Here is a 15,085-nt window from a genome sequence, read left to right as displayed (position 1 = left end):
TACCCGATTGGGAATCCCTAATCTAAAGGGGATGATTCTTAGATAAGGGGGGGGGGGGGAATAATTACTCGTATGCAGGGTAACAAGGAGAACTAGAGAAAGAGGAAAAAAGATCCATATATCCGTTGATCCATTCATTCAATCAAAAAGAAAAACTTTATCAGAAGAAACTTGGATTATTCATTTTGGATTACTAGGAAAGTTCTTCAGAACTGGTCCCATCTGAACTCTGTCTACCTTTGACCCGGTAACTTATATTTTGTTTACTACTCATGATATTAATAAGATATTTCTCTCGGTATATAGCCAAGAGTTCCCATACTGTGGGAATATATAGTCTTAGGTGCCTCCATAATGCTGATTATTCTCTTAGCAAAGATGCATATTGTTAATGGAAGATCTGACATTATTTGAAAAGAGGACTAAACCCTTGGAAAGTTATTTTCCTTAGTCCGATTGCCGAGCTGAATATTTTATCATAATATCATATTTTTGATTGGTCATAGGAAAACAGAGTCAAGGGATAACAGTTATTTTCCTGTAAATCCTGTAAAAATGTTTTATTGTTATAGCCTGTTTGATAACAGAAGATCCTAAGTTTCTCTTGGTATACGAGTTCGTTTGTTAAAAGTATGACACTGTTTGTCATAAATCGTTAAATCATACTGTGCTGATCAGATAGGGGTGTGTTAACATCACCGCGTGGTACACTTTGGGTGTTACTTTGTAACTTCATCCTTTGTTTTGCAGTTGTATTGTTTTATATTCTTGGTTTTATAATAAACGATTATATATTTTTGCATATACAATGGTTCCTTTGTTTCAGTGCTGCACAAATCTAATTAAGATACTTGATAAAAGAACTTAAAGGCGTTTTTTTATGTCCGCCTGGAGGATAATATAATTTTTATATTTTTTTATCCTCTCTTTTATATGAAGATTCTTTCATATAGAAGATATATTACACTCTGGTGGCTGGGAACATCATATGCATCTCGCAGATCTACAAAAGCCATGAAGCACTCTTGAAATATTGTTTAGTGACGACCTAATGGATTGCACCCGAAACCTCTCGCACATCAGATACTGGTTCAAACAGTTTAGGTTTATTATTGTTCAGAAAGAACCATTCAGCGACCTCCCACTGGGAGCCTGGAGTCACTGGGGCTGCTTCTTTGCAGCATCAAACCAATTTTTTTTAAAAACGTAGAATTCCTGGCACCTCCTGCAAAATTTGCTCTTTCCTTCCCCTTGAAATTTTCCTTATTAACCCTCGGAGGGAATGACCTTCTAGGAGGCTGCTGGTAGAGGGAAATTAATCTGAGGTGTTTTCCAACAAATCGTCCAAAACCGGCCCAAATAAAAATTCACCCAGATATGGAATGGCACATAGCCTAGCCTTTGAACTAGTATCACCGTTTCAGCCTTTCAACCAACCAAAAAGCTCTGCGAGCAGAGTTAAGCCTCATTCACATGCTAGTGTTTTTCCAATATTGGTGGTTTCAGCATGCTGAATTTGCTCCATCATACCACGGCAATCCAAGTGCCACAATTAAGAAACTGTCTGCCTCTTCTTCACCGGCATGAAAATGAGCTGGCTGGGTTTTTCTCCTGGCGCACACTTGACTCCTCCTCCCCTCTTCCGTCCTACAACACCTGTGCTTCCTCCATCTGCTGAACCCCAGAAGTGAAGTCATCCTGCACAACACATACCGGCAGACAAACCTACAGAATACATCCTGCAGAGGTCCACTGACACCCAGGAAGACCGTGACCTTCCCAAGCCAGGAAGGAGACCAGAGTGGTGTAGGAAGAGAAGGAAGCCCATATTTGCTGCAGCAGCTCCTAGAGGAGGCTTACGCCGCATGGGTTAACCCTCCTAATACGTATAATAAACTTGGGCCCCTGCAGCTCTTAGCACTCTAGCGTTTTAAATTCCTCCTATCCCCCTTAGGACAGGAAACCGAACAGGGGATAGAGAGGTCCCTCTTTTAAAGAGATTCTGGTTCCCGTTCCCTGCCCTGAGAAGGAGGCGGCGGTCGCTCCAAGGCTGCTGTCATAGGCGGAGAGGAAAAATATAAATTTTCCTCCTCTAAAACCTAGGTGTATCTTAAAGGGTGAAAAAAATATAAATTTTTTAAGTTTTTCTTCAAATAGCAGTTAGACAGACCCATTGCTAAAACTGAAAAACTGACCTTTTGAAAAAGTGGCCCCCATGCTGTAGGCAGGTCCTACTTGACAGAAGGTGCAGTCAGCAATACCAAGGGCAGCACAAAATACGGCCTCAGCAGAATCAAAATACCACAGTGCAATAAATAAGGCTGTCCCAGCCCAGCTACTACATTTTATCTTCCTCCAGTTGTATATAACTAGGTATGGAGAAGGGGACTTAGGAGAAGAAATGCAGGCCAAAGCATAAAGCAAGCCCTACTTTCAGCATGCTGCCTGGACTAACCTCTCCTAGCCACTTGCATCCCAGTATTCAACTGTATTACTGTCCTGAGGATGGCAATACAATCAGAATTTAGTAGGGCATCTGTGGCCAAATGTGTAAGTACCTGATGCTCTTAAATTAACACAGAGTCCGGTCATTATTTACCCAACCAACAGCAGTGATGAGGGCTCAGGCAGCCCCTGTACATTTGCCCCATAGGATCTTCATGGGAGGAATATCTAAAGTGTTTTTTTTTTGTTTGTTTTTTTTAAACATTTACCAAGGGTTGTTTTGGTGCATCTAAACAACGAAAACAAAGAAAAGAAACTGATATGATATAATGTACAAGCGATAAATTGTGCTTACCCTCTGCTGTTGTAAGCAGTCAAAACAGATATGCAGGTTTCTCTGCTTTGTCCTGACCATTCCTGCTCTGCTGCCTGGGTTTCTACCTGCGCCGAAAGCACGGATTCAGGGATGAAGCCATAGATGGAGAAACAAGGATCGGAACCTCTGTTCTGGCGCTGTCATAAGGGATTGGATACTACGTAAATATTAGTGAAAGATAAGTTTATTAGGTGTCAAAGCATTTCAAGGGCAAACAGCCCTCTGTCAGGAGAATCATACATTAGGAACCGATACTACACACAATTTAAAACAACATTTTTGGTGTGCAGGGGGGTTCAGTGTAGGGCATAACTTCTAAAATTAACCTTAGTAATGGTACTTGAGTAATAATAAGGAAATCTTCTATTACCTAAATTCGGAGTGTCCTGAAATGACAATAAGTCACAGTGGCAAAATTGGTTCATTTGTCTTAACACAATGTTAATGTTGCCAGAACGGCAATGTTGCTAGGTGGTACATTTGACATGGAGGTTCATACAAATGCACCATATTAACCTAATTTTGGAAGTCCTCTTATTTACCATTATTTAATTATTTTATATGACCTAATATTAAGCTTATAAACATAAGAAGGTCACAATGAAATAAATAAAAATCTAGAAATATTAAAAAATAAAATAAAAATTGTAATAAAAGAAAAACCAAAGCCGATTTATCTTATTTTTTTATTTTCTTCCCCTTTATCCCCTTCAATTTTTACATGTAGGTAAATGAGTTATGTTTATTTCTATTGCTCCTATTTTTATGTTCAATCAAATATTTGTTTCACCAATTTCATTCAGTCCATATGGGGCAAGAGTGTTTAATTGATATATCCAATAAACCTCGCATTTTGGAGGTTATCAAACCTATTAAAGGGGCTTTCAGGTATGTAGTCAATGGGAGTTATTTTTATGGGGTGTTTCTCTTTTTCAGGCATAGACGCACAGTTCCTAGAGACACTATGTTTTTTATATTCTCTCTGTATATATTATACCTATGCTGATTCACACAGCAATGTAGGGCCTGTGTGGTACGTCCCACATACTGGAGTCTACACTCTCATTCAAATCAAATAGATTACATAATTTGATTGAAATGTCATATGATGTTTTATAAGAAAGGTAGTCCCATTTAGGTTAGAGGAAGACATGGTTGATTAGGTCTAAATCGGTTTGCAACAAAGGCAACGCTTGGACACGAATTTATAACTTCTTGTTTTTTGGGTCAACCTAGATGCATCTTCGAGATGAGCTGTCACATGCTGTTTTGGTTTACTTGGGACTAAAATATTTCTAACGATTGGGGCCCGTCTGTAAACCATCTTAGGGGTCCATACATGGCAAAACATCTGTCCCATACCACTAAGATAGTTTACAGTTGGGCCCAAACCATTAGAAATATTTTTATCTTTATTTTTTTACTACTATCTTATTTATATTGTCCATTTTTATTTCTAGATTTGCATGTGCTTTTACGATATAACTTGTTAATCTCTATATCTATGGACAGTTTGATATCTTTCTCCATCTCTCTCTCCACACACACACATAGTGGGAATTTGATGTTACCTACTGATATTTATGAGCATAATATTAGATAAAATAATAAAAATTTATTATAGTAATAGTAAATAAGAGGACTTCCAAAATGAGGCTAGTATGGTGCATGTCAAATAGCAACATTGACCTTCTGGCAACATTAACATTGTGTTAAGACAAATGAAACAATGGGTTCCTTTTTTTGGTACTGAGACTCTTAAGGTTCATGCACACGACCCATGAGTAGGCTATATGTCCCGGAGCGGCATACATTGTGCGCGCGGGAGCGCACAGCATCATAGGTTACTATGATGCTGTGCACATCGGGCCACCCACAGGGCTATTGTCCTGCAGTCATATGATCTTATGAGTGCAGGACAAAAGCCCCACGGATGGCCCAATACGCACAGCATCATAGTAACCTATGATACTGTGCGCGCCTGATGTATGCCGCTCTGGGATATACGGCCCGCTCACAGACCATATGTCTCGAAAGGCATACGGTCGTGTGCATGAGCCCTTACTGTCATTTAAGGACACTCAGAGTTTAGGTAATGGAACATTTCCTTATTATTACATGAAAACTATCACTAGTGTTCATTTTATAAGTCATGCTCCGCACTGCCTGTCACAGCTTGGTGGTAGCTTGCAGTGACACTTTCGCCACGCATAATGATTGCCGGTGGCAACGTGTTGTTTGTTATGCATGCGTGTGCACTTCCCCTTCTCATTATCTGGTGTGTATGGGGTTAAGGTGTGTGTGTGTGTGTGTGTGTGCATGCAAGGTGGAGCTAGGTGTGGCCACTTTGCTCTTATTGTTCCCGAGTTGTGAGCCTGCAGGCAGATTATCTTCAGGGTGCTATTCCATCTGCCCAGTCCTTGAGGGCCACCTTATGGGACATCGATGTCACCTCTGTGTCTGTATCTGTTACCCTACCTCACTTGTTGTAGGTTTGGTGTGGGTTTATGTTTGGGGTTGTTAGGTCTGGTTTGGTGTGTCATGTCTGGCCTGTTTGGTATTTCAGGTCAGCATGGATGCCAGACATACCCTTTGTATGTCCTATACCTCCAGAAGGGGGTCCCTCGAGTTCTCCGGAGGGGGAACTACAAGCAGCGCAGCCTGGTGCTGCCATGGTTCATGCCGCATGGTGGTCCAGGTTGTTTCTACTAGATTCTGTGTTTGGTGTTTGTGCTGGGTCTTGTGCGTGTGTGTGTGTGTGTGTGTGTGTGTGTGTTTGGACCTATGCGCATTACCAGGATCCTGTGGACGGCTCAAGTTCCTGTTGCAACTGTGTCAGGTAGGTGTCCATGTTGCGCCTGTTGGCAGCGGTGTTTTCTGCCATTGGATACTTACCTGTTGTGTTATCCACTGCTGGCTGCTTTCTTCCCCTTTGTTGCTTGGCCTGCTGGAGGCATGGTTTCCCCCACTCCCCACCATGACAGTGAGGGGATTATAGGGAAGCAGCTAAGCCTGGAAACAGGGAAAAGGGAGCTGAAAACTAACTAAGCATCCCTAAAACCTATCCCTGACCTCCTAACTGTATGAGCCGCCCTCGATGGTAGGGGGGGGGGGGGCTTATACACTCGAACCTGGGCCCAACTGACCCCAACGGTCTATGCAATATGGCATCAGAAGGTGGAGACAACCGATTCCTTCAAGACACAAGAACGGGAGTCTCCAAAAGGCCTAGCAACAAAGGGGAAGAAAGCAGCCAGCAGTGGACGACGCGACGGGCAAGTATCCAATGGCAGAAAACACCACTGCCAACAGGACCAACATGGACACCTACCTGACACAGCTGCAACAAGAACCGTCCACGTCGCTACCACAGGATCCTGGTAATGCGCATAGGCCCAAACACACACACCAGGCAAGACCCAGCACAAACACCAAACACAGAATCTAGTAGAAACAACCTGGACCACCATGCGGCATGATGTATAGGACATACAAAAGGATATGTCTGGCATCCATGCTGACCTGAAACACCAAACAGGCCAGACATGAAACACCAGACATAACCCCATAGATAAACCCACACCAAACATACAAGTGAGGTAGGGTAATAGCAACAGACACAAAGGGTAGGGATCGACCGATATTGAATTTATAGGGCAGATACCGATAATTTGTGAACTTTCAGGCCGATAATTTATACAGATATTCAGGGAATTTTTTTTTTTGAAAAAAAAAAAATTTCCCACAAATCTGCTGAAAATTAATGTTTATTGTTAATGTGTAGTTTTTTTTTGTAAATCTTTCTTTTTCATTTATACTTAATATTTTGGTGTTTTATTTTAATAACTTTTTTTTTTTTTTTACTAACTTTTAGCCCCCTTAGGGCCTAGAACCCTTGTCCTATTCACCCTGATTGAGCTCCTATTCACTCTGATAGATCTCTGACTGTCCCTGCTGCTCTGTGCTTTGTGCACACAGCAGCATGTGGCTTACCATGGCAGCCAGGGCTTCAATAGCGTCCTGGCTGCCATGGTAACCGATCGGAGCCCCAGCATTACACTGCTGGGTCTCCGATCGGAGGAGGAGGGGAGAGGGGATCCTGTGGAGGGGCGCACTGCGCCACCAATGTTTTTAATACTGGGGTGGGGGGGCGCACTGCGCCACCAATGTCTTATACTTTAATTTAATACTTTAATAGATTAAAGGGGTTGTCCAAGTTATATTTATTGATGACCTATCTCCAGGATAGGTCATCAATATTAGATCGGCGGGGGTCCGACACCCGGCACCCCCTCTGATCAGCTGTTTGAAGAGGAGACTCGCAGTGTCAGCGCTGCCTCCTCTTCACTGTTTACCTTCTAGCCGTTGCATCTGCAGTGGTGAGCAGGTGTAATTACACCCAAGCCTTCCTATTGAAATGAATGGGACGGCTTGGGTGCAATTACATCTGCTCACCACTGCAGATGCAACGGTTAGAAGGTAAACAGTGAAGAGGAGGCAGCGCTGACACCGTGCGAGTCTCCTCTTCAAACAGCTGATCGGAGGGGGTGTCGGACCCCCGCCGATCTGATATTGATGACCTATCCTGGGGATAGGTCATCAATAAATATAACTTGGACAACCCCTCTCTCATTTATTCATATACAGGAGGCGGGAGCTGGCTGCAGAATCACATAGCCGGCTCCCGACCTCTATGAGCAGTAGCTGCGATCCGCGGCACCTGAGGGGTTAACTACTGCAGATCGCAGCTATTGCTCATAGGGGTCGGGAGCCGGCTATGTGATCCTGCAGCTCCCGCCTCCTGTATATGAATAAATGAGAGATTAAGCTTCATTGGTGGCGCAGTGGCCATAGCTCCTCCCCTCCTCCTGTCCCCTGTCCTTTCATTGGCAGCAGCGGCAGCAGTAGCACAGGGGGAGGAGACACTGCTTCCTTCTCCCCTGTGCTGCTAAGGGGAACACTGAGATCGCTGTCAGCAGCACGATCTGTGTTCCCCAAACGCTATCGGAATATCGGCAAGATAGATGCCGATACCGATAGCTTTCAAAATCCTGAATATCGGCCGATAATATCGGTAAATCCGATAATCGGTCGATCCCTAACAAAGGGGGTGACATCAGAAGACATCAGTTGACATCGATGTCCCATAAGGTGGCCCTCAAGGACTGGGCAGATGGAATAGCACCAGCTCCTCAAGACACTGCAGACCATCTGCCCTCAGGCTCACAACTCAGAATAATAACCAATAAGCCACACCCAGCTTCACCTTGCACACACCTTAACCCCATGCACACCAGAAATGAGAAGGGAAATAGCCTTAAATTGGACGTGCACACGCATGCATAACAAACACATTGCCACCGGCAAACATCATGCACATTAGCAAACTACCAAGCCGTGACATTGCCACCCCAGCCTGCGCGCCAAAAATGTTGGTTTAAAATTGTGCGTGGTATCAGTTCCCAATACACGATTGTCCTGACAAAGAGGGCTGTTTGCCCTTTAAACGCTAATAAACATATCTTTCAATAATACTTACCTAGTATCCAATCCCTGCTGACAGCACGGAAACAGAGGTTCTGATCCGTCTATCTCTTCATCAATATCTAAACAACGAAGATAAATGTTTAGCGACCCAATCACATTTATTTAAAGGGTATGCAACCTTTGGTGGCAATTATTGCATTGTACTCGTTTTGAGCTACAAATCATTTTTTTTTATTTTTTATATTGAGCTGTTTTACCTACACAGCCTTGAGTTCATCTAGTACAGGCATGTCCAAACTGCGGTCCTCCAGCTGTTGCAAAACTACAACTCCCAGCATGCCTGGATAGATTACAGCTATTAGGGCATGCTGGGAGTTGTAGTTTTGCAACAGCTGGAGGGCCGCAGTTTCGACATGCCTGATCTAGTAGCTTGCTTAAAAATTTCTTTCTGCTCTGTCAGACAGTGAGCTTAAGGTCTCCTTTCTCTGACCTTATAAACATTTATAGCTCAGTTCTTATCTTAATGCTAAGAATGTGACTAAAATAAGTGTTTATGACCTTTTAGTAATTTAGTGAAAGTTATTAGATAAACAGGCACAAAGTAAAAGTACCATTCACACAGAAACAGTCAACCCTTTTGTGACAGAATGGCTCAATATGTTTATTAAAGACCAACTGAAAACATTTTTTGCCCAAAATGAGTAAAATGCAATATTAAAAAAAAATAAAAAATTGCCCATGAAGTTGTACATTTAAAGTCAATGACATTCCTTTTTAATGCAAAAATGAATGCGTACAAATTAGTTTGCATGAGATTGTTTAAATCGAATAGAGGATCATTCACTGTATTTAGACAGCAACGATTTACATTAGACACCTGTTACATAAAAGATGCCTGGTTTTATATCATTCACATTACTGAAAGATCACATCTTGCATGTTTACATGACCACAATTCAGTAACAAGCAAATAGTTAGCATAAACAAATTTTACAGGCGACATGCAATCACCCAACATGAATCATTAGCATTTGAAATAACAATTATCTAATAGTCTAAATGAGCCATTACACTTTTGTCAAGAAATCATAAACAAGTTTTATTTTATTTTTTTCACCTACTGGAGGGCGTTTGCGACGATTCAGAAAGTCTCAGTGTTTAAATCGAGATTGAAACTATTTACTGTAGCAACCATAGGTAATCAACAATCAACTCCCAGAAAACCCCTTTCAATGTATTAAAGGGACTCACTAGTTACACACTGAAGTCAAATCACTGCTTACTGCTGCAAATATCACTAAACTGCAGCAGCTTAGTTATGATTTTGTAAAAAATGCTTTTTAGCAGTCTTGTAAGTAATAAAACTGCAATTTGACCAAACTGTGTGAATAAATTTGTGTCCAAGTTTTATTCCAGCTTAAATACAGTTCCCCCTGATCTGATCAGATAACTCTTCGCTCTCGGCTGTCCTTTAAAGGGTATTCTGAGTTGTGTTTATTTTTTTTATTCTATGTTCCCTTCTTGATGTGAACAACTTTTCTATTGACAATTACTAAATTTTGCCTACCCGGCCAGCAGTGTGCTCCCTGGATCACGTGCAGAATACTGTGCACATGATCCTAACCCAGTTGCAACCCACTGTGACATGTCCATTACCTGACACCTGTGCTGGACATCACATGGCATGTATGAGAATGAATGAGTCTCTACCATTGTGAGAGCATAGTACAGTCCTGATCAAAAGTTTAAGACCACTTGAAAAATGGCCAAAAATCATATTTTACATTGTTGGATCTTAACAAGGTTCCAAGTAGAGCTTCAACGTGCAACAAGAAGAAAGGAGTGAGAAAACATTTTTTGAGCATTCAATTTAATGAAAACAACGAATAAACTGAAAACAGGCTGTTTTTCAGCTGATCAAAAGTTTAAGACCAAAAGGCCAAATCTGTGCAAAGATGTGGATTCATTGTCATTTTCTGTCAGGTAGTCACACGTTGTGATGGCAAATGCAAAAAGACTCTCCCTTTTTGAACGTGGTCGGGTTGTTGAACTGCATAAGCAGGATCTCTCACAGCGTGCCATCGCTGCTAAGGTGGGACGCAGTAAGAAAGTCATTTTGAATTTCTTAAATGATCCTGAGGGTTATGAAACAAAAAAGGTCAAGTGGAAGACCCAAAAAAATTTCATCAGCACTGAGCCAGAGGATCCAATTGGCTGTCCGTCAAGACACTGGACGATCCTCCACCCAAATTAACCACTTCAACCCCGCTAGCTGAAACCCCCTTAATGACCAGGCCACTTTTTACACTTCTGCACTACACTACTTTCACCATTCATCGCTTAGTCATGCAACTTACCACCCAAATGAATTTTACCTCCTTTTCTTCTCACTAATAGAGCTTTCATTTGGCGGTATTGCATTGCTGCTGACATTTTAACTTTTTTTGTTATTAATCGAAATGTAACAATTTTTTTGCAAAAAAAGAGACATTTTTCACTTTCAGCTGTAAAATTTTGCAAAAAAAAAAACATCCATAGATAAATTTTTCGCTAAATGTTCTACATGTTTTTGATAAAAAAAAAAATTGGGCAAGAAAATAAAATAAAAAAAATGGTTTGGGTAAAAGTTATAGCGTTTACAAACTATGGTACAAAAATGTGAATTTCCGCTTTTTGAAGCAGCTCTGACTTTCTGAGCACCTGTCATGTTTCCTGAGGTTCTACAAAGACAGTAGAAAACCCCCACAAATGACCCCATTTCGGAAAACAACATTGCTTACCGGTAATTGTTTTTCTCGATACCCATGACGGCACCCCATGCGACCAGGGACCTCCCATCCGGGACAGGAAACCTGAGAAGATAAAAGGTTCACACCCCCACCATGCACCAGTGATAGTAATAAACAGTACTCCGGAGGTGAATACACATAAGAAAGAAAAGAGAGAGAGATCCAATATGGTACATTATATCTCTACAATACTCAAGAGAGAGAGCTCTCAGAAACCTATAGGCAGTAGCGGACTACTCCGCATATAACCTAATAAAGGGTACTAAGCCCATTAGCTCCCCCTCTTAATTTATCTATTTTTTTATTTTATTTTTTTTTATATATAGGGAAGGGAAAATTTTGGGGGTGCCGTCATGGGTATCGAGAAAAACAATTACCGGTAAGCAATGTTGTTTTCCCCTCACCCATGACGGCACCCCATGCGAGATAGACTATTAAAGTCAACTTAGGGGGGGACAACCGCCTGAAGTACCTTCCTACCAAAGGCGGAATCCGTATAAGGGTCTTATCGAAGGGCGGATCCTGGAAGCTGCTGACAGAAACCTTTTAACCCAAGGGTGCAGGGCCAACTGGGAATCGAAAAAGTAACTCAAGGCTGCCACATGCACTCTTAGTGTGGAAGCCCTAAGCCCCTTATCCAAGCCAGCTTGCAGAAAGTCTAGGACCCTAGAGACATTAGGAGGGGAGAAGGGGTCAGGACTGATCCCTAAAAAGGAGGAAAAGACTTCTCAAATCTTATTATATTTTCTGGCTGTGGTGGCTTTCCTACTCCCCAACATTGTGGATACTACAGATTGGGACAGACCCCGGCCTAACCAAATCTCCCTTTCAGCCTCCATGCTGCCAGATGCAAAATCTCTGGATTGGGATGCAGGATTGGGCCCTGAAATAATAGATCCTCCCGAGGGGGCAGCATCCACGGGGGGGCTACTGCTAGGTCTAGGAGACAGGAGAACCAGGACCTTTTCGGCCACGCTGGGGCCACCAGGGTAATTGTCGCTTTCTCCCTCTGGACTTTTTTCAGAACCTGCGGGATTAGGGAAAAAGGAGGGAAGGCGTAACCCTCCTCCTGAGACCAATTCTGTGCCAAACCATCTAAAGCTGTTGGATCGTCCAGACGATTTATGGAGAAGAACCTTTCCACTTTCCTGTTCTTCCTGGAGGCAAATAGGTCGACCGTGGGGAGGCCGAATTTCTGTGTTAACTGGGAGAAGACCTCTGGGTTTAGGCACCAGTCTCCCTGTTTTAGCTGGGTGCGACTCAGAAAATCGGCTACTATGTTCTCCTTCCCTTTTATATGGACTGCCGACAGAGATAGATGTTTCTGTTCTGCTAACTGAAAGATCTGTTGACAAAGTGTTGCCAGAGGAGGTACCCTTGTTCCGCCTTGATGGTTGATGTATGCCACTGTAGTTAAGTTGTCTGAGTATAGGATTATGTTCCTGAAGGATATGTCCGGAGCTATTGCTCTTAGGGCCATCTCCACTGCTTTTAATTCTTTGAAGTTTGAGGTGGCCTGTCTGGTTTTCAAATCCCATCTCCCTTGCCAACCTTTGTTCTCCGAGTGGGCCCCCCAACCCCACGGGCTGGCATCCGTTGTTAATACTATCGGATCCTGAAAGGACCATGGTACTCCGGCTGAGAGATTCTCTGTCACAGTCCACCAAAGGAGAGACACTCTCGCCTCCGCGGATAAGTGGAAAATCCGGTCCAATGACTGCTTGCGGCCGTCCCACTGGCGCAGGATGCTTGACTGTAGCTTCCTTGTGTGGGCTTGTGCATATGGGACTGCTGGAAAGGTTGCTGTCAGGTGGCCCAGCACCGCCATTGCCCTCCTGAACGAGCAGAGGTAGGATCTGAAAAGATCCCAAACATGCTCCCTGATGGAGCATATCCTGGTGGACGGGAGGAAGGACTTTTCTACTCGGGAGTCTAACAGGATGCCTAAAAATACACAGCTCTGAGATGGTGTTAGGCAAGACTTTACCCAATTTATTTTCCAGCCCAAGTTCTTTAATAGGGCGCAGGAAACTTCGATGTTTCGGACCAGGCCTTCCCTGGTCTGGGAAATAAACAGGAAGTCGTCCAGATATGGCAGCAACGGAACCCCTGACAACCTTAGAAAGGAGGCAACTTCCGCAATCACTTTGGTGAAGATTCTTGGGGCCTGAGAAACCCCAAAAGGCAGGGCTCTGTATTGCAGGTGCAGACAATCCCCCTGAACCCAGACTGCTGTCCTCAAATACTTCTGGGAGGACACATGAATTGGCACGTGGTAGTACGCGTCCTCTAAGTCCAGAGTCGCCATCCAGCAATCCTTTGATAGGAGATCTATGGCCGATCTTATGGTCTCCATACGAATTTTTTTGTAGCTGAGGAATCTGTTTAATCTCTTCAGGTTTAGGATTACCCTGAAGGAGCCGTTGGGTTTTTTTACTAAAAAAAGAGGGGAGTAGAACCCCCTGCCCTTCTCTGCCTGCGGAACCGGGACAACCACCCCTTTTTGCAGAAGCAGCAGGACCTCTGACTCTAAGGCCTGTCTTTTGACTAGATCCTTGGGGTAATCTGTCAGAATGAACGAATCCCGGGGACGGGACAGGAGCTCCAACCGGAATCCCTCTCCAATCCCCCCCAAGATCCAGCCATTCTTGGTTATGTTCTTCCAGGCCGGGAGAAACAGAGACAATCTTCCTCCTACCTGGGGTTCGGCGTCATTGCTTATCTTTGGGTCTAGGATCCTGGGATTTAAAAAGGAAACCTCCGGATTTCTTAGGGAATTTATCCTTTTCTCTTCTATCGTACTGCCTACCCTTTTGCCTTTTACCTTGGTATCTACGAAAGGGGGGGCGTTGAGGAGCTGGAAATCCCTTCTTTTTGTCTGAGGCTTTCTCAAGTATATCGTCGAGAGAGGATCCAAAGAGCCTGTCACCCTCACAGGGGATAGAACATAACCTAGCCTTAGAACCCTGATCAGCCTTCCAGGACTTCAACCAAATCGCTCTCCTGGCCGCATTGGACATAGCGGATGATCTGGCGGAAAACCTAACAATATCCGTGGAGGCATCGGCTAAAAAAATCTACGGCCTTAAAAAAGGTGAGAAGGGAGGCCAACACCTCCTCTCTTGGCTTCTTCTCACTGAGATGCTGCTCTAACTGTTCCAGCCAGATATGCAGCGACCTAGAGACCCATGACGCTGCCACCGCTGGTCTCAGGCAGGTAGAGGATGATTCCCAGGCCTTTTTCAAGTAAAAGTCCGCTTTCTTATCCAGAGGGTCAGATAGGCTACCTAAATCATCAAACGGCAGTGCAGACTTTTTAGCAATCTTCGCTACCGGAGCGTCAACCGTGGGGGCCTTGTCCCAACAGGCTGCTACCTTCTCATCGAAAGGATATTTTCTTTTAACGGAGCTTGGGATAAAAAACTTCCTATCGGGATTTTTCCATTCCTTTTTAATCAATGCTTGAACATTCTCATGAATGGTGAAAACCCTCTGTTTTCTGGGACCTAACCCCTGAAAGGCAATATCTGCTGTCGACTTAGCCTGTTTTTCCTCTTCTAACTGCATAGTTGCTCTGACTGCTTTAAGGAGGTTTTGGGTGTCTTCGGGTGAGAAATAGGAGCCCCCTGTTTCTTCCTCCGCTGACGAAGTAGCGTCATTAGAGAGTAACTGGCCCGCTTCGCTCTCTTCCACGTCAGACTGGTCTATATCCGAATCCCTAACATCCGGAGATTTTTCCGGAGACCGCGGGCGATTTTTACTCAGGGATCTTAAAGAGGCTTTCACCTCTGATCTTATTAAAGATCTCATATTCCTAGAAAGGCTCTGAGATTCCTCCGCCACCAACTTATCGATACATGGGGTGCATAACGGCTTGGAATATGAGGAAGCTAGGGGGGCCTTACATCCCGCACACTCCTTATGCTTCGTCTTAGAGGCCGCTTTTTTGGGGGGCTTTACCACCTACACAAATCAAGCAGATAACACC

General features: G+C 43.6%; 1 protein-coding gene across 11 annotated transcripts in view; it reads right to left on the bottom strand.

Moving 5' to 3' along the window:
• TCF3 (transcription factor 3) overlaps positions 1-15,085 on the bottom strand; it is a 396,630-nt gene that overhangs the window by 351,963 nt on the left and 29,582 nt on the right. The window contains exon 1 of one of the 11 annotated variants that reach the window (XM_044306368.1): positions 2,801-2,886. The exons of the other annotated variants lie outside the window; for them this stretch is intronic. The gene's annotated coding sequence lies outside the window, so the exon portion shown is untranslated. Of the gene's footprint in view, positions 1-2,800; positions 2,887-15,085 lie in introns of those variants that run through there. 11 annotated transcript variants of the gene reach the window in all.

This window comes from Bufo gargarizans, chromosome 1 (genome assembly GCF_014858855.1).
Source record: "Bufo gargarizans isolate SCDJY-AF-19 chromosome 1, ASM1485885v1, whole genome shotgun sequence".
In the NCBI taxonomy this organism is placed as follows: Eukaryota; Metazoa; Chordata; class Amphibia; order Anura; family Bufonidae; genus Bufo; species Bufo gargarizans.
Note: the sequence above shows the minus strand (reverse complement) of the source record. Positions and strands in the feature narration are given on the sequence as shown.